The 20,555-nt window shown below is 39.3% G+C and overlaps 1 protein-coding gene across 1 annotated transcript in view; it reads left to right on the top strand.

The window, feature by feature from the left end:
• LOC149266363 (fumarylacetoacetase-like) overlaps nucleotides 1-20,555 on the top strand; it is a 308,380-nt gene that overhangs the window by 44,909 nt on the left and 242,916 nt on the right. The gene's annotated exons all lie outside the window — the stretch shown is intronic.

Below are 20,555 nucleotides of genomic sequence, written 5' to 3'. Positions count from 1 at the left end.
CAAGAGTTTGTGGGCCCCGTTGGGGTTAATTGGGTAGCCAACTTCTCGGGGGTTGTAACTTGGTCATATGATCTTTGTTTGGCATGTATGATACTTCATTAGAAAGGTCTCTTTGAGGACTACAAGACTTGCGGTAGGCCCTAGCCTACAACTATGGTCCTGCTGCGGACCTCAAAGAAATGCCATTTAGGGGGTCACAACAACTCTGTAAGTTCAGGACTCGAAAAATTGCTAAAAATAGTATATTATGCTATAATCAAGGAAACTGATGAAACCAACTGGAGGTTCAGGTGGAATAGGTGGGTGGCCACCAATATCCACCTAGATTAGCCCCCCCCCTTAAGAAGCAATGGTCCCCATTGCATGTAGAGCCTTTGTGAGGCGATGAAATTTTTGTTGAACTTGATCCTTAGTGAGCCACTAGCCCTGATGAAGGAGTTGGCCTGCTTTGACAACTCGATATAGATGGATCCTCTGCTGGCGAGTGTTCTTGATCTGTGTGTCCATGATCTTATCAGTTGTGGCCTATTCGATACAACTTGGGTTGAGCTTTATTGGTGTTAGTTGCTCAACAATGTTAGATGTGTCCAACAATGGGGGAAAGTATGGCCGCAGTTAGTCCACATTGAATATTGGGTGCAGGCCAAGGAACAGTGGAATGCTGAGCTCGAAAGCATTGTCCCCTACAACCTTAGTGATGGTGTAAGGCCCATATCGAAGCGGGCGAAACTTGCGGTGGGCCCCAACGAGGCGCTCCTTCTGCAAATGTAACCAAATTTTGTCGCCCACTTAGAACTTGTGTGGCACCTGATGCTGGTCATGACGTTGTTTGTACGTAGCATTTGCTTTGTCCAATATGTCATGGACTTGTTGACGAATGTGTTAAATGCGCTCAATGAATCTGTTAGCTTTGTTAGGTTTGGACTAGACATGTGCCGAATCTACCTGAGTAGCTACAAGTGGTATGGAAACATCAATGGGACATAGTGGCTGGAATCCCAATCCCATCTGGAAGGAGCTGTGGTCAGTTGAACTGTGGAGAGCTTTGTTGTAGCTGTGATGGACATAGGGGAGGCTTTCATCCCATGTGCGTGATGCTTCGAGTTGTACATGTGCAAGATGTGCACGATCGTCCTGATGACGACCTCTGTCTAGCCATCAGTTTGGGCATGGAACGCCGTGGAGTTAGTGAGCTTGGTATCCAATGACGATCAAAGGTTTGACCAGAATGTACTTAGTAATATGCTGTCTCGATCTGAGATAATGGACTGTGGGATCCCAAAGTGTACCCATACTTTTTCAAAGAAGAGTTTGGCAATGAATTCTGCTATGATGCTCTTCTTGCAGGCCACTAGAATGGCCATCTTATAGAACTTGTTGACGACCACGAAAACACAGTCGTTGCCATGCTTGGTAGAAGGAAGGCCTGCAATCCATGGAGATGGATTCCCAGGGTCGACTAGGAGTAGGCAAGGGAGTATACAGGCCTTGCTTTTTGATTGTAGGTTTGGCAATGACGTAGGCAATGTAGGATCTGATGTACTTCCCAACATTTTGTCGAAGGTTCGGCCAATAAAAATACTTCTGCAACATTGCCATTGTTTTTTCTACCCCAAAATGTCCAGTGACCCGGCTGTAGTGCGCCTCCCAAATCATCTTGGCATGCTCGCTGGAAGGAACACAAAGGTGTCCCAGGTGGCGTAATAGCGCGCCCAGGAGGTGAACGTGTAGAACTTGCTTGCCTTCTAGGAGCATTCGGTATGTGGTGCTGAATTCTAGATCACTCTTGTAAAGATGTGGCCATCCCGAAGTCTCGTGTCCACAAGAGTCGAGCACAATGGTCAACACCATAACTGGCGGTCAGTTGAGGCAGTCTGCGACATTATTAGCGCTACCCTTCTTGTACTTGATGTAATGGAACTATTGCAAAAATGTGGATCATTTTTGATGGCGATCGTTCTGCAACTTTCCTTGTATCTATATGAACTGCAGGTGTCTGTGGTCTATGTGAATGACCGTTTCCTTCCCCAGAATGTAATGCTTCCATTGTTAGCAAGCCTGCACAATGGAATACATCTCTTTATCATAAGTGGGATACATTCGGATTGTATCTGAAAGTGTCTCACTGTGATATGCCACCGGATGCACCTATTGGGTAAGAACTGCACCAATAGCATAGTCGGAGGCGTTTGTCTCAATTTCAAATGGTTGTTGCAGGTCTACTAATGTGAGCACTGATGCAGAACAGAGGCGATGCTTCAACTTGGTAAACGCCTTCTATTGGGATATAGACCAAAAGAACTTTGTTTTCACTTTGCCCTTGGTGACTTGACTCAAAGGCCAAGTGATATGAGAGAATCCCAACACGAACTTGCGATAGAAATTGGCAAGTCCCAGAAAGATGCGGAGCTCTGTTGGAGTGGTTGGGGATGGCCAATCCCCAATAACTTGTATCTTGGATGTGTCCACATGCACACCCCACTCATCAATAATGTGACCCAGATATTGAACCTAGGTCATACCAAAAGTGTATTTCTCCAAATTGGAAAACAATTTGTGTTGTCATAGGGTTTGGAGGACTTGTCGAATATGGTGTAGGTGCTCTTCCCCAACTCTGGCTGAAGATTAGGATGTCGTCTAAATACACTACCACGAACGAGGTCATGAAGGGCTACAAGATATCATCCATCGACCTCATGAAGGTTGAGGGGGAATTCGTCAACCCGAAAGGCATGGCCAACCATTCAAAAAGACCCTCCTTTGAATTGAAGGTAGTCTTCCACACATTGGAGCGTTCGATTGGTACCTGGTGATAACCAGACTTCAAGTTAATATTGCTAAAATATTTGGCCCCCTTAAACTAGTCCAAAGGTCATCAATCTGTCGGATTGGATACCTATTCTGGACAGTGATCTCATTTAGCGCACGATAGTCAATACAGAGCCTCCAGGTTCTGTCCTTCTTCTATACCAACATGATCGGGCTCCCACAGGGTGATGAACTGTTGATTTGTGGTAGCATCGGATGTGCTCTGGCCATGAAAATTGGTGGAGAGGCTAAGGCACATAAGATCTCTAAGACCCATAAACGGTTTGGGGAAATTCCACCCGGTTGGAGAGATTTTAAAATAATTAATCTTTTTATTGGGGTTCCTAAGTCTAAACTTAGGAAAATTAAAATATTAATGGGTATTAATATAAAACTGGGTGAGAAGGTTCCAAATGACATGGATCAAGACAAATTTAATCTTAGTTGTTAATCAAAGACTTAATCTCAGCTGTTGAAGACTCAACAGAGAAAGTATAAGAGGAGGCTTGAGGGTCAGTTGGAGATACACCAAGATTGATCAGTCAGTTCGATTTTCTGGAGCATGGCTTGCTAATAAAATTTGAACAAGTGATCTGTTGTAGCGAGGGGTAGTGAGTACATAGTAGAGAGGCAGAGATAGTGCCAAAGGGTCAGTGCGGTGACTAATGAGGCTGACGTAGAGGCAGCTAGAGCTACGTAGACGCAAAAGGAGCCACGCAGAGGTAGCTGGGTATTGCGTAGAGGTTGAGGGGCCTGCGTGGGTGACACAGAGGGCCAAAGAGCTGACATAGAGAGTCAGAAGGCTGACGCAGAGGGTTTAGAAGTGATGCTGAGGCTAGCAAGGCTGACGTAGAGCCAAGAGGAAGCGCTGAAAGGATTTTCGTGGGCAGACTAGAGCTGAGAGGCTGAATATCTGTCTCCGAGAAGAGGTATTACTACAGTGTAACAATCTCTGTTGGGTGAGCCATTTCGGCACCGTAGTTGTACTCAAGAATCTGCATAATAATAAAACCCTCAGAACTGCTTCACCGGTTTTCCTTTATTGGGTTTTTCGGGGGATGATTGTCCAAAAATAACGGTGTCCCTTGTGTGTTTGTTTCAGTATTTCAGTTGATGGTCTGTATATGAGTTAAGGTTGCATTTGTGTTTATTTCATTATTTATATTTATAAATAACTTGTTAATGGAATAAACAAGTAGGAGAAATAAACCAAATAATGTAGTAAGGGTTTCTAATGTGTCAGACTTAGAAATTTCAACATGAACTTGGCCTGATGTGCCCTTTCTGCAACAACTCCTGAATGTGCCTATTGATTTCATCGTTCTCCAAAACATAGCATCGATAGATCAGTCCATTAGGTAGCGGCGCACCCAGGGTCAGATCGATGGAGTGCTTGACCTGACAGTGTAGGGGTATCCTTGTGGGTGAAGTGAAGATGTCCCTGTACTCCATGACCTTGTCCACTTGTTGTTGTCGTGCGAAGGAGCCCTGTTTGGAGGCTGTGGATGTGGTCACAATCTTCCTCTTGTTCTGAGGGCGAATGATAAGGAAGACAAATTTTCCAGTCTGGGAAATGATCTTAATGCATTGTTTAGCAGAGATCAAAGAAAAAGAGGTAGGCAACGTTATTTCTGGTATCTGAAGCGAACAAAGTTCCTTCTATAAATTAATTATTCCAGAAACTAGGAATATAAAGATATCCATGAGGATATAAATATTATATATTAAATATGAATAAGAATGATAATGATAATGATTTACAATGAGAACAAGAAGCTTGCTTATATACCAAGCAAGTGTCTCTTCATGAAGAGTCATGTCCTATTAGACATGCCTCTTCAACCTAATTACTAGCTTAACTAACTATTATTTATGATTATTATCTTTTACATTATATTTATATTATTTATATATTTTATTCGTTACATTGCCTCCTTCCTCAAAAAGCTTTGTCCTCAAAGCTTGTCGATGAAAAAAAGCTTGATCTCTTTTTCGGCTTTGAAAGTCTTTCTCTCTTGGAACAATCATCTTCGTCGATACAAGCTGATATGATCTTCTTAGTGACAAACAAAATTGTCGCATTGAGAAGGGATCAGACCATCCTAGATTAATCTTCTGTATAGCATTCTGATTATTAAAACTTTGTAACGACTTGTCCTCGTAGTACTGGGTTGAGGTTACATTACTCTTTTTTGGAACATTAGTTTGTTGTTTCGGTTCTGACTGGTTCAAATATGTAGTATGGTTGATTCGTCCGTTCTCATGGTTTTGGATGCCGATATGGAACTTTTTTTGTTTGATTTTTCCTTACTGGGCATGTGCCAATTTTTATATTTTCTTCTGGCGAAGATGTTGTTGAGTTGGTTATGAAACATTCACTGGGGATGTTCATTGTTTGAACTGCAACATCCAAGCGTGTGTTTTCTTCAACTTGCTCATCTTCTTCCTGAGTTGTGACATTCACTGAATCGATATTTGTTGTTTTGTCATCAACTTGAATTCCTACATTTGATGCTTCCTTCTTAATAAGTTGTTGGACCTGGCTTTCTAATGACTTCTTATCCTTCTTAAGTTTCTTAATTTGTGTCAGCAATTTTTCGCTATGGTTTTTAAATCGAGAAACTTCTTCATTTTTGTCAACATTGATTTTGTCAATTTCTTTTTGCATATTTTGTAATAGCTTTTTACCTTCTTGAGACATTACTTTTGAAATATCTGAGATATCTTCTGGTGTTACTGAATTTGGTTTTAGTGTAAAATCTTGGAGCGTTATTTTCTTCTTCTTGTAAGAAAATGTTAAAAACTTCTTCTTTGTATTTAGAATAAAGGAACCTAGAGTTTCCATCCAAGGTAACCCCAAAACAATGTCACTATCAATGTCAATATCGTCAAAACGTAAGGTTTTCACGGTGAATTTTGAGGTAAAAGTATAATCTCCAATATTTAGGTGTAAATTGCTTATATTGTATTGTTTGCCAAAAATATTTGTTTCAACTATATTTGATTCAGGAATCACCAATTGGTTAGCACATTTAGGACTAACATAATTACTTCTTTCAGCACGACAAATAGAGATTATATGTATCAACATATTTACCAAAGGTTTCACGAAACCTTTCATCTCTCATTTTTGGACTACACTCAATTTGTTTATTGGTTGACTCCATTTTTACTTTGTTAAGATGAAATTGGGATTTTTTTTTTCTTTTATATATAATATTTTTTTTTTAACTCTCTTTTTATTTTAATCTATAAAATATATTTCCACTTCTCTCTTATAAAAATCTAATATATATATATATATTTCAAATATTCTCTTCTTCTTTTGCTTCTTCTTCTTCTTTTGTTCACTCTTTTAATAAAATTCTTATATAATAATAATTTTTTTTATATATAATTATAAATTATATATATTATATAATTTTAATTTATATATATTATAAAATTATAATTATATAAAATTTATATATACTTTTTTGAGACCCACTTTTCTTTTTATATGTAACTATATAGGGCTTATATAGTATCCTTTTTTTATAATTAAAATAATATTTTTTTTAGAATTTGGATGAGTCGTGACTATTTTGGATGAGAGGTGACTCTTGGTACGGTCACAATCTTTAGATTTGAACGATTAAAATTATTTAGATCACACCTTTTTTCTCCAATGTTATCAAAATATCTTTTACTTTTTAAAATACCATGGGCTATTACCATGGGTTGTTTTTAAAACCTCCTGTAAAAAGTAATATTTACGTTCACGTAAGAGCTTTTGTATCCTTGTTTTTTCTTTAACTTTTAAAATACCATGGGCTATTACCGTGGGTTGTTTTTAAAACCTCCGTTAAAATGTTCTCCACGTAAAAAGTAAAACCTCCGTTAAAATGTTCTCCACGTAAAAAGTAAAACGTATTCCTTTTGCTTTTTGTTTTTCTTTGTTTTTCTTTTAACTTTCTAAAATACCATGGGCAATTACCATGGGTTGTTTTAAAAACCGCGGGCTTCTCCACGTAAATTTTTTTAAATATACTTGAAAAGATTCCCGCTTATCTTTATTATGCACTTTTATCAATAATGTAAAACCCTTATATATATATATTTCATTTTTTTTCTTCGGAATATATTGTTTCCTTTGCTCTCTTTTTTTATATACCCTTCTTCTTTATTTTTTATTAATTTTTTTTAAATAATGGCCAAAGACCTAAAAAATGGAGAATCTCCCAATATGTAGCGAAACACTTCAATTATGACAACAACGAAGTTGATGATAGGTTGATAGCCAAAGGCCTGGTGATCAGCCAACGTGGCTCTGATACCACATGAAGCGAACAAAGTTCCTTCTATAAATAAATTATTCCAGAAACTAGGAATATAAAGATATCCATGAGGATATAAATATTATATATTAAATATGAATAAGAATGATAATGATAATGATTTACAATGAGAACAAGAAGCTTGCTTATATACCAAGCAAGTGTCTCTTCATGAAGAGTCATGTCCTATTAGACATGCCTCTTCAACCTAATTACTAGCTTAACTAACTATTATTTATGATTATTATCTTTTAGATTATATTTATATTATTTATATATTTTATTCATTACAGTATCCTGTACAATTTCTGACCCAAAGTAATAATAACAGAATGAGGTCTGGATTCATATACAACATGACGCTTCCATAGGTATGGCTGACCTAATAAAACATCACAGACTTCCAGAGGGGCAACATCGCACAATACCTCATCTACAAAGGGCTTAATGCTATAAGGCAAGCGACACTGCTGGCTGACACGGAGATCTCGCCCTTGGTGGAGCCACCCGATGGTGTACAACTGTGGGTGCGGCGTTGTTGGTAGCTTCAATCTCTTAACGACCTCGGTTGAGATCAGGTTCTTCTAGCTTCCACTGTCAACGATGAACTGCACCGACGAACCTTTTACCCACATCTACGAGTGGAAGAGGCGCTCCCCCTCCTCTAGATCCTCAGGTTCTGCCCTTTGGAGCTTGGTGGTGGTTATCGTCGCAGTGGGTTCTACGTCAATGATCTGCTCTCCCTTGTCGGGTTCCAACTTAGAATAAGAGCATGCATCCATCTCTGAGGCTTTTAACTCGACCACCATTGCTTGCTTTGCGTGACATTTGTTCGTGTTATGAGTGAGAGTTTTATGGAACTCACACCACTTGTCGGTGTCCTTCTTCGCCTTCCCATTATTCTTGGCTTGCGGCTTTGAAGAGTTGTCGTAGGGGGTTGCGGCCTGGCTTTTCCCTTTGCTATGTGGTTTGGGGGCGCCTTTGCTCTGCTCTAGGTTCGCAAATCCAGAGTCTCTCTTCTTCTACTTGAACTTCTACTCAATCTTGGCAGCATATCGGTATGCTGCACCAAGCGAGGAGATGTCCAGGAACTCCATTTCCTCCTGAATGTATTTGTGCAAACAACTGCGGTACTTGAGCACTAGATGTTTCTCAAAATCTTTGATACCCAACTTTGTGCGTAGGGTATGGAAAAGATTCGTCAGCTCATGCACATCTTGATCCCTTTGCTTCCGCAGCATAGTCCATTGTATGTCCTTGTCTTCATAACTCTCGACATTGTAATGGTGTCTTAGAAAGAATTCCAAGTATGTGCTGCTGAAAACAGTGAGGGTTCCCTGTCGTCCCTCTTCTCACAGCAGGTTTCCCACCAGTCCTTGACGTGGGGGGAGGCTTTGAGGAGTGAAAAAGTAATATTTTCCCTATTGGAAAAATCATGAACCGAAAAATATCCTTCCAACATATTAACCATTTATTTACGACATCTTCATCTGTCTAGCCTTTCAATACGGGAATGTCAAAGCTGAATTCTACCTTAAAGGGAGTGGCCCCTCCAGAGTGGCTGTCGGATGAAGATGCGTCGCCAGTGGGCGTCCGCCGAAGGATCTGGACAAAGTTGTCCGTCATTACGTTCCTTTGTCACTTGAGGGCTTCTTCCAATAATATTTTGAAAGGATCTCCTGCTCCCTTGTCTTTCTTTTCTTCTGCCATGGGAGGCTGTTGGGTTCGGCGAGGCCGGTGTTACAAAAGCTCAACCAGTTCGAGCCCTAACTCCTTATACCCCGACCTCGTTGGGGACATGCACAAAAAGACAAAGAAAGAGCTGATTGCTCTGATACCACCGATCTTGACTTATGCAGGAATGCAACAGAATACATATATAAACATAAACGCAGAGATGCAGCAAAAATAAATCTTCATTTCATTAATATCAAAGAACTGAAAGATGCTTACATACATAATGGAAATAAACTGTCTCAGACGATGGTAGCTTATCTTTGAGAAGAGATGTGGCAGCTACATGCCTCTGAACTGTGTTACAATGTGGCTCAAGGGCCTTTTTATTATTGAACAACGAAGGGACCCCAAAAAACTACTAAAAATAGTAAATTGTGCTATAATCAAGGAAACTGATGAAACTGACTGGAGGTCCAGGTGGAATAGGTTGATGGCCACCAATATCCACCTGGATCATCTACATTGCCTCTGCGCAACATCTTGGAGAAACTCTCGGCCTCCTCCTTCTGACTCTCTGGAACTGGAAAAATTCCTTCGGACTCACTATCTCTGCCCCTCTCTATCTCTTCTTCCCTTCTCTGGATCGAACTCTGCCGACAACTACTACTGCGCTCTGGAAAAATAGAACTGCCCAAGGAAATTGATCTCAAGTGTGTGTTCTCCATCTACCCAGCGACCTCCTCTTATAATCTCCGGTTGGGACTCCAACGACCAAGATTAAAACATAATTGATGGATGAGATCATTTTTGGATCTATTCGTATGAGTTTCTAAATGATTAACACCTTTCTCAATTAACATTGATTAATTAACCCCTTTTCCTAAGTTTAGACTTAGGAAATATTTAAAAATAGACTAATAATTTAATTGAGACACTTCTATTTGGAATTTCCAGAAATGATTTCTAGGTTATGGAGAACTCCTATGTTTTAGCCTTTTGCACAAAGTTTGAAGACTAGAACACCTCTGATGCTACAAAAACTAACACTCCTTTTTAGCGAGTAAGGTTTTCTAGTGCTGCACTACTGTTACAACGCCCGGTCTCTATATCACCCTCTATCACGCTGCTGATGTTTAGCCATCGTGACTGACTACCATTGCCTACCAACCACTGTGCAACTCTGATATTGCATCTATGCTGCTGTTGACACTGCTATGTTGCTGCCAACTCTGCATCTGCACTACAACTCCCTCTCAACTGTTGCTATTGCTACTGCAACTACTGCAACTGAGAAGCATCCGAAACACTGAACCCACTATGTCCCTGTGTTGCATGTTTCTCCTGAGCATCTGACTGCTACTAGCCTCTGCACTGTCCATTGGGGAATCTGCACTACTGCTGACTCTGCTACTGAGCCTCCTACTCTGCGATTCTTAATATTTGACTGCAACTGTCACTGTGGAATCTGACTGCATCAACTGACACTAATACATCCTACTACTGAATACTGTGGGCCCCTGTAGCAAGGTAATGATCCATGAGGAAGACACCTCGATGGACCCTTCCCAACCTCTGCGCTTCTCTGGGACTATAGCTCCATATTGCCCCACCTCACTCCTGGAGGTATAGTTGCTATCATAGCAAAATCTTCCTCCAGCCTGGAGGACAACTTGTCTCTTTGCGGACGCTGCTGCCTGGTCCTGCTTCTCCTGCTTGTCCTTTAGAGAGGACATTGGGTAATATAGTGGCTAAGCTCACCACATCTGAAGCACTTGACCTTCAATAGGTCCTTCTTCTTCTTCTTCTCCCCCTGTCCTTAACTGGGACCCTTTGATGCTAGGGCCACATTCTCCTCTTCCTTCTCAACTTTGGTTCTCTTGCTGCTACTTTCACTGATGGTGCTCTTTAATAGAGCTTGCCTCAACTCCTCCTGTTGTAGGTCAGACCACATCCTGTCCCATCTAGGCAATGTGTCTCGGCCCAAGATACTTTGGACAAACACTTGCCACTCCTTTGAGACACTGTTCAGTGCCAACCGTACAAGCTCTGTTGGTTGAGGTGCCTCCCCAATGACTGCAAGTTGATCACGGACCTCCTGAATCCTGGTGAGGAAGGAATCTATGCCTTCACCCTTCAGCATCCTGATGCTTCTTAGCTTCTCCTGTAGGAACATCTTCGCTACTCAAAAGTGTTCTGATATAACTGGATGAGAGCATCCCACATCTCCTTGGCAGTATTCTTGCCAGATATATGCGAGAGAGTATATGGTCCTAGACTCCATTCTCGATCAACCGTTTCGCCTTCGCCATCTCTTTCCTGTACTCCTTCAGCGGATTTGCATCCCAAGGAACTTGCACCACATTATGTACGTAGGCTTTCAGGCCATATTCATCCAGAAAGGACATCTTAGCCTTCCAGATAACAAAGTTGGAGTCACCCTCCAACCTATCCTGATCTCTAAGCTCAATTGTGGTCATCTTTGAATCTGTACGAAAAACTCCCTCTTCCTCTGCTTGTCTGCTAACTCTGCTATTCACACTCCCTTCTGGATTGATAAACTTGCTTGCAGCTATTGCCAACTGCAACTGGGAAAATCAGATTTCTAGACTAGAAACCCTCTGAGAGAAATGCATTATGTGTGTGCCTTTCTCTTCCACACGATGCTGATTCTACTACTGCAAACTGCTACAAAACCCTTTTGCACTCAAACAAGAAATCTGCCTAGCGAAAAAACTTGATCATTGCTCTCTCTGCCTGCTGGAATCACTCGAATTGGAAAGCCGAATTTTTCTGCCCACCTGCACTGAAAAATCGAACTTGCTGAAGCAACTTGAACTGCCTGGCTTAGGTTTTGCGCAACCTCCAGTTTTTCGTCCTGCTGTCCACTTTGAACAACGAATTTTTGCCTCTGCTTCTGAGCTTCCCCGTTTGATCAAAATCTCTCTGATACCATGTGAAAATTTCACCATTGAAATTCTATTGCAGCAACTGTAATTAACTCTTCTAACTGTTAATTAATTTAGCAGTTCATTGCTATGACAACAATGAATTAATCACACTGCAATCTTCACAAATAAAAATATTGCGGAAGATAATTGGAATCTAGGAAAATACTGGTGCACACACACAAAAATTTAACACAGTTATTTTTGGACAAAAGTCCTTGGAAAAACCCAACTTGGGAAAACCGGTGCAGCAACTAAGGGTTTTTATTACTAAGCAGCAATGAGAAATTATGAGTACAATAATTATTGCCAAACTGGCGAATCTATCTAAGAGAAATACTGGCAAAAATTCTTTGAGGGAAATTACCCTCTTCGAGCAATCCCGACACTTGACTGCCTCTGAAAAGCTAGCAGTCCGACCAAGCTTTGCGCAGGCCTGCGTCACCCTAGCGCAATCCCTCACATGCTCTCTTGAATCAGTTGCCAATCTAGACGTCCTGCCTGCTGCTAGCTCAAAAATTGTCTCTTCGACACTTTGGAAAATATTCTCGGCCTTTGGAAGTGAAAATAAGCTCCTCTTCAGCTAGAACAAATTCCCCTCTTGAGGCTCTGCATTGCCTATGCGCAACCTCTTGGAGAAAATCTCGGTCTCCTCTTTCTGACTCTCGAACTGGAAAACTTCCTCCAGACTCACTGTCTCTAGCCCTCTTTGTCTCTGCTTCCCTTCTCTGGCTCGAACTCTTCTGGCAACTGTTGTTGCTCTCTGGAAAAATCGAACTGCTTAAGGAAATAGATCTCAAGTGTGTGTTCTCCATCTACTCATCGACCTCCTCTTGTAATCTCCAGCTGAGACTCCAACGACCAAGATTAAAACATAATCAACGACTGAGATCATGTCTGGATCGATCTGTGTGAGTTTCTAGATGATTCACACATTTCTCAATTGATATTGATTAATCAACCCCTTTTTCTAAGTTTTAGACGTAGGAAATATTGAAAATAGGCTAATAATGTCATTGAGATAGTTCTAGGTGGAATTTTCAGGAACAATTTCTAGGTTTGGAGAACTCTTGTGTTTTAGCCTCTCCACAAAGTTTCGAGACTAGAACACCTTTGTTGCTACAAAAATTAACAAGCACCACCCATTAGAATGGAAAACATTGGACTATTCAATAGATATTCCTCCATGGTTAGATTGATATTATGAAACTCTCCTGAGCAATTTATAGTGCCTCCATTTGCAACCATCATTTGACACTTTGGTGCTGGATATCAAAAGCAATTCAATTCCTTGACTATCTTACAATGAATAAAATTATGGGTACTACCAGAATCGATCAACACTATTACCTTTTTTTGTTGATATATCCTTCTACCTTAAGAATTTAGGAGTGGTAATTCCTGCCAATGCATTACAAGGTATGGTCAGATTCATTTCTTCTTTCTCTAGGGTTGGTTCCTAGTGTATATCCTCTTCTTTTGATGTTTCTAGTTCTTTTTCTTTATCCTTTTCACAGTCTATGTAAAATAATATTTTCTCAACACACTTATGACCTGTTGCACTCATTTTGTCAAAGTTCCAAGGAAGCAGAAAAATTGAACCCTTTGACCTTGGTGGTTAAGTCAAAGTCATTTTTTTGAGGAAATTAGCTCAAAATAATTAATTTTGAGCTAATAAAAAAGAGATTTAATGAGAAATTCGAAAATTTCTCAATATAAATCTTTTCAACGACTAAGATTAAAAGGTCATCAAGGATTTAGCAATGGCCGAGATTATTTTGATGAAGATCAAGCCAACTAGCCGTTATTTTTCCACTTGGAAGATTTATCAATAAATGAGATAGTTGTTCATTAGAGAACTTTTAAGGTCTAAAATGGGCCTCCTAAGAAAAATGTACAACCAAAATAAACTTTATAAGAACCAATAAGATTCAAGATGATGATGTCAACCATGGGGGATGATTCCCTGATTTTGGGGTAAAAAAGTAAAAGGATTAAAAATTAATAAAATAATAAAACTACTTTTTCAACTTGTATTTTCAACTTATATCCCTAAGGTTTTACTCAAATTTCGAGCGGGAGTACTCGTTGGATGTAAAATTTAATTCCTCATCCAAGGAGTACCCGTGTTGCATTCTTTCGATGGACCCTACTGCACGAAAAATGAGAAATGCATGAAAATCGTGATTGCAATCACGTTTTTCATGCATTTCTCATTTTTCGTGTAGCAGGTTCCATCGAAAGTATGAAACATGGGTACTCCTTGGATGAGGAATCAAATTCTGTATCCAATGAGTGTTCTTGCTCGAAATTTGAGTAAACCCATAAGGAGATAAGTTGAAAATACGAGTTGAAAAAGCTACTCCAGTCAAGCATCTATGGTCACTATGCAAAATTGAAGAAACTAGGTTGAAGGAAAAATCTGATGTAGGATCAAATGAGCAAACTCAAACATATGCTTCTATGGCAAAGAGAAAAGGGAAGTTTGGGAAATTTGGTCGTCAGAAAAGAAAGAAGAATATGGCAAAGGTTCAATGCTATGGATGTCAAGAATATGGGCACTACAAAAGAGATTGTCCTAAATTCAATAAGGACAACAATAAAAGAGGAAGAGAAGAAGCCCATTGAAGAAGTGGAGGAAGCTGAAAAGAAGAAATCCAAGAAGGAGGAAGTAAACCATCTCTACTATGATTGAGATAGTCTTCCTCACCTAGTTCTTTTCAAGTCTCTATTTTCAAGTTTTTTGTTGTATGGCTACCATGGTAGGAGTCACTTAGAGGCATGATAGGATGCATCATGGCATCAAAGAAGCATACGATTGAAAGCAAGAGCTCATGACATCATATTAGAAAAACATGAAAGATGGCTGAAATAGAAGTCTATGACAAGTCAACTATAGAAGGATGTAGCTCTTGGTAACCTCATTAGAAGCATAAGTAGTACTTATGAGAAGAAGAAAGTCATCTAGTATAAAACTCATCATACATCATTCAAGAAGAACATTTGTTGGATGAGGAAGATCAAGATCCTTCGTTGGAATCTTCACTAGAAGGTTCACCTATTGGAAGCAACAAGCGTCGCACCGAGAAGTCCACCTTGTATGGGACTCATGGAATGAAGGTATGATGTCATGAGAAGCAAAGCAGGTCAAAGTGGCTAAAGTTCTTTCAATCAAGGAAGCTGTTGAAGGAAGTCTAGATGACCTAAAGGAAGAAATGAGTTATTCATGCATATATTTAGTTAAGTCATGTCATATGGTTGCAGATATCATGGATGAATGCTCTACCTCAAGAGCATGACCCAAAAGAAAGGATCTCCTCCTTTGGAAGGATGCATGAAGGCATGATTCACTTTTTTGACTAGATGAAATCAACATAATGTCCTTGTATGAAATATGAGGTGGTTGACAAAGTTGGAGGAACTATGATTGGAAGTTCCTGGGAAGAAATGTGTGAATAAAGAAAGGAAGAGATCATGAAAAATTCAACTATGGAGAAGGCAATCAGCATCCAAGGACTAAAATATTTGACTATGATATCTCCATGGGAAAGATATGAAGATCTTGATAAAGTTTGAAAAAGAAAGAGACCCTTGACTTTGTATAAATATTTGGAGATGTGTCAATATATATGCATGATGTTGATGCAAACAAGGAGATGTCATGATGAAAGACCATCACAAAGGTAATTTTGATGTACACTTCTTGTTTTTGAACGATATCTGGATGGGCTAATGCAGGGCTACCAAGGAAGAGTTGTAGATGTCATCTACAACTGATTCTCATGTTGTAGGGTGAAAGATCCTGAAGGAAACTTGACATGAAGAAGGTAGCAAGGCATAAAGGAAAAGCCAGATATGGATTAATCTATCACTTTCCGATGAAAAGAAGGATGACATGACTGACATGATTCATGAATGAAAGTGATGGATGGTCTGTTCCCTATGAAGAAGTCCCAAAAAGATGTAGGCTCCATAACAAAGAAGAAATTCATGAACATCAAAAGAGGGAATCCTACAAGCCACTGTTTGTTCCATGATCTCCACCTAAAGAGCTGCTGGAAGCAAGTCTTTGGTCAAGAGGGAACTTGGTTAAGTCCTTGATTAAGAGGGAGCTTAGGTACATTCCTTTTATAGGAATGGGTACATTCCTTCATTGGAATGGGTATATGCTCTCTATTTTAGAGGGAGAGATAGACACATCATTCTTGTCTTCACTTGGGAAGATAGAATGGAGGATTGGGTAAGCATTTGGCATTCGATACTCTTTGAGGATGTGATAGGGAATCCAAGATAAGAGTAGTCGTAGAGGACCAATATTCTTTGAGGTCTGGGAATCCAAGAGAAGAATAGTCTTGGTGGAACATATCCTGAAAGAACTCGGGTGGGGTATATTTTGAGAGAGACAATGATGAGGGTCTCTATAAATCATTGGTTTGACCATCATTGTTCTCTAATCTTGTGGAGAGAAAGAGCAGTTAGTCAAGGCCTTGCTATGTGAGAATTTTGGATGATATGATGCTAAACAGATGGGTTACCAATCCGACTCTTATTATGAGAATTCTTCAGATTGAGAATGTCCAAGGACCTTGTATGGATTATGAATACCTCCCTAGCTAAGAGGGAGTGTTGAAATATGTAACTAGGTTCAGTCTTCATAATGACACGTATAATCATGATTTTATGTAATTAATGAAAAGAAGAAAAATAAAATTATTTTATGCTTGAGACATGGGTTTCATGCTCAAGGAATTTTATTCTAGATCAAGATCCCATTGTGAGCTATTAGGATTGGTCATTAAGTCATTTGATTCATTGTCATATATTGAAGACTCATTAGCCCCAAGGGTTAGCTCAGTTGGTTGAGTTCTCGTTGCTAAGTACCTCGCTAGTTGGGAGGTCAAGGGGTCAAATATCCTCGACGCCCTTGGGGTTAGGCCTTGCTTGTTTGGTTGGCGAATAGATCCTTTGAGGTTGATCTGCCTGGATTTTCTCGTGGATGTAGTGACCACCCAATGTCCATGAACCACCCTTAAAACAAAATATTGAAGACCTATTTGGGCATGTTACATATTGTAAAAGAGAATTTATTTGAGTCATTAGAAGAGTCAAAAACCCTCCAAGACCTCGTCACAAGTCAAGTCAGCCTTCCAAAGAAGCTATAGATCATTCTAGAAAGAGATGTCGGCCTAGACAAAAGGACAAGTCAATTTATTTGCATGGACAAATCACTATATACAGGAGGACTCGGCCTCACTTGAGAATATATCCATCAAGCATCCAAAATAGAAGAAGAAATGCGAGTAAAGGGTAGAAGGAAGCCTCTCATCCAGTGAAGGGAAAGAGAAGAAGATTGAAGTCATTTTGGCATTGTTTCTGGGTCATCTTCCTCACACGTGTGACTCCAATTAGGGTTACTGTAGTAAGGTCACATCAGTCCTTGAAGAAGCCAATAAAAAGGTCACTAAACAAGCATCCTTGCTAGCTGAGATCACAAGGAGAAGTGTCCAAGTAAAGTGAAGGGAAGGAACCTCACCAAACTCCTCCAATCAGCTCACATGTGCAAAATTGCAGTGATTTTAGGTAGGCCGAAAATTGCAGGTCTGTGTAAAGATGCTAAATTTCAGAGAAGCCGAGATCAAAAATGTAAGAAGCTAGTTTGTCAAGCGTTGACTTGGAAAGAAAAGAAGAAAGCGTTGTCAAAAGGTCTTGTGACTTGGTCTTGGAGAGGTTAGTAGGTCAAGGGTCTCGGTCTTGGAATTCATCAATTGAAGGTTATATAAGAAGAAAAATTTGGTGGGTTTTCCTCTCAATATTGGAGAGGTTTTGGCCTTGGCTGATCGCATATATCTTGTGTCCCTTATCTCATTGTTGTTTATATTTTGATAGTTGTTTGATGAAAAGATCACAATAATAATTGAATTAAAGAAGTGTTGAAGAATTTAGGGCAAATGAAGTTAATGAGATTCTTCTTGCCATGATAAATATTTGTGAGGTTTTCTTAACTTTTCCTTATTAGTACAAGCTTCTTTCATTTTTAGAGTGTGCCTTCTTAGTTCATCAAATAGTTACTAAAATGAAAGAGATAAGAACGCAAGATGTTGGCTTTCTGCCAGGGCCAAAACCTCTCACTCTTTGAGAGGAAAACCCACACAAAATTCTTCTTATAGAGACTCCAATTGACGAATACCAAGACCATGACCCCTGACCTAATAAGCCACTCCAAGACCAAGTCACCAATCCTCTTCTTTGTCACTTTTGAGATCATCATTATCACTGCTACTTCACTGAGGTCATTATTATTGCACCACAAAGGTCATTGCAGTTGCATCTTTGCTTGTACCTTCACCTAGATCATTGCTGCAATTTCACTGAGTTCATCACCATGTCAACTAGGTCTTTATATTGACCTTGTCTTCATCGAGAACATGATTGTGTTTACATGATTACTTCTATGAGAGTATAGATGCACCTATAATGTATGCCAAGACAGAGAGTATCACTGTAGGATCATTAAGATTCTTATCATTACAATGAGACTGTGACTGTGAGCATGCCGAGTGTATTATCCTCTTCATAGCAGGTATGCAGAGACTGTGTGTGCTACTTTGAGATCATTGTGATCCTTAAACATGCCAAGAAAGTAAGACTGAAATTACACTTAGAATGTATGTCGAGACAGTAAGGGTTACCGAGATCCTTCTTGTCACATATATGCAAAGATTGCTTAGGAGACAGGTCATCCACCGAGACTATGATAGTATTCTTTCTTGCACCGAGATCTTCCCTACACCGAGACTGTAATTACTCATTGTAATTACTGATGAAGTTTCAGAGACATCCGAAATTGTATCCTCCTATAGTGCGAATTGCAGACCCTTGTACTCATCTGAATTAATTTTGAGAATCCGAGTTCCTGTGCTTTTTGTGGTGACCCTGGCCACAAATATATAGTGGTTAGCATTGTATATAAGCTGACATGAACCAACGAATAGATGTGTCACCTTATTTGAGCTGACTTGAGTGTATTTAATTTGATTTGTAGGCCGACATGAGGTAGAGGATTGTGCTTGTCATTTGGAGGGCTTCTTCCAAGTATAACATGACTTTATAAATATTATAATGACTTTTATTCATTATGACAAATCCTAAAGACATCAAGAAGAAGTCTTTGACCTATGAATATGAATAACACTTCTTGCTCATGAAACCCATGATGCAAGGAATACAATAAATATATTTTTTACATAAACTTACAAGTCATTATGAAAACTGAACCTAGTTACACTTTTTTCAACAAGAATAACCTAATTAGTATAAGTAAAAAGTATTCATAGGCAGTTATCATTGCTAGAGAAATCACCTCATCTCTTTACCCTAAATTTCTCAACACTCACATTGTCTACTCTGGGATGGAGTCATCTATAGATGTGCATGTGAGGAGTCATATTGTCTACTCCAAGATGGAGTGATCTATAGACGTGCATGTGAAAATAGACTACATCAACATAGCAAGCTCATGAACTTTCCTTGTGGAGGATAAATTTCAGCTAAGGAGAAATTTGTTGCAGCCAAGGAGAATACCTTCTTCACTAAGAGGGAGTGCTGATTTTTTGTGTAGCATTGGGAGGTATTCCCACATGCCTAAGTCAGCCTAGAAGAATTATGATGAATTAAAATAAAACTTTGATGACAAGTCTGCCCAAAAAGTCAAGTTAGCCCTGGAGTGTGAAGAAACATGTTCCTTGGGTTATTTCACCCCATTTGACTAGTATATATAGGTGATGTGACATTTCATTTTCTCCACCAAGAAGAGCAATTATGAGCATGAAGAAGTCAGTTTTGGAGATCATATTTCTATCTCTCTCTTGGCCGCACGTGTGAAGGAGTCTTTGACCGAGTTCTTGGACGAGTTTGACCAACATTCTTGGATAGTCACACTAGTGAACAAAGGATGAATTTGACTGCAGGAATTGACTGAGTTTGACTATTTGAACAAGCTGATTTGACTGCACTTTGATCAAAATCCATACTTCAATTGACCACAGGAAGGTTGACCAGGCTGACTTGACCAGTGTTGAATTTCTAATATTTTGGCTGATTTGACTAGCATTGACTTGCTGAAGATTGACCAAGTTTGACTGGTATGTTGACTTGCATTATTGGCATAGGTTTCTAGACAAAATTGTTGGTTTTGTAAACCTTGTTTGAAGAGTAATTTATCCTAAAGAAAGGTTGTTGGGTTTTCTCCCAACGTTGGGTTTCCGAGGGTAAAATTTGTTGTCTCTATTGTGCATGGCTGTCTTTCTATGATCTTTGCTATTTCAACTGCATTTATTGTTGATATTTTCTGATGTGTAATTATTCAACGATATCAGTGGCATAAGAATACTATGTGAAAATCATTAGGAAGTAATTATCTGGTAGAAAATTGTTTCTATTGTATATCTTGTAGAAAAATTCAACAGGGGGACGCATCCCTGTGGATTTCTATGAAAATTCTTACTTAAAAAACCCTATCAAATGTTTAGAAACCAAATAATCAAAACCTTAAAAATAAAGTTGACAAGTCAACAAATAATAAAGAACTTTCATGCTTGAAGGATTGTACTCAAAGTTTACTTACACAAATTAAGAATCTAAAGAATGATAAGAAGTCGTTATAGAACAAGTTATAAGTTATAACAACTTAACAAGAAAGTACTAAAGAAACAATGATCAAACATATGGAACTGCATAAGTCTGCAGACGTAAAATTCCAAGTCAAGGAGAAAGGAAGCAATACAAATCTAATAAACATCACAACTCAGAA

The sequence above is a fragment of the Pinus tabuliformis genome, chromosome 6, assembly GCF_031772625.1.
Source record: "Pinus tabuliformis cultivar Carrire ecotype Pingquan chromosome 6, CPIR1, whole genome shotgun sequence".
Classification (NCBI taxonomy): Eukaryota; Viridiplantae; Streptophyta; class Pinopsida; order Pinales; family Pinaceae; genus Pinus; species Pinus tabuliformis.
The sequence above is the reverse complement of the archived record's forward strand: the minus strand, read 5'-3'. Positions and strand labels throughout refer to the sequence as shown.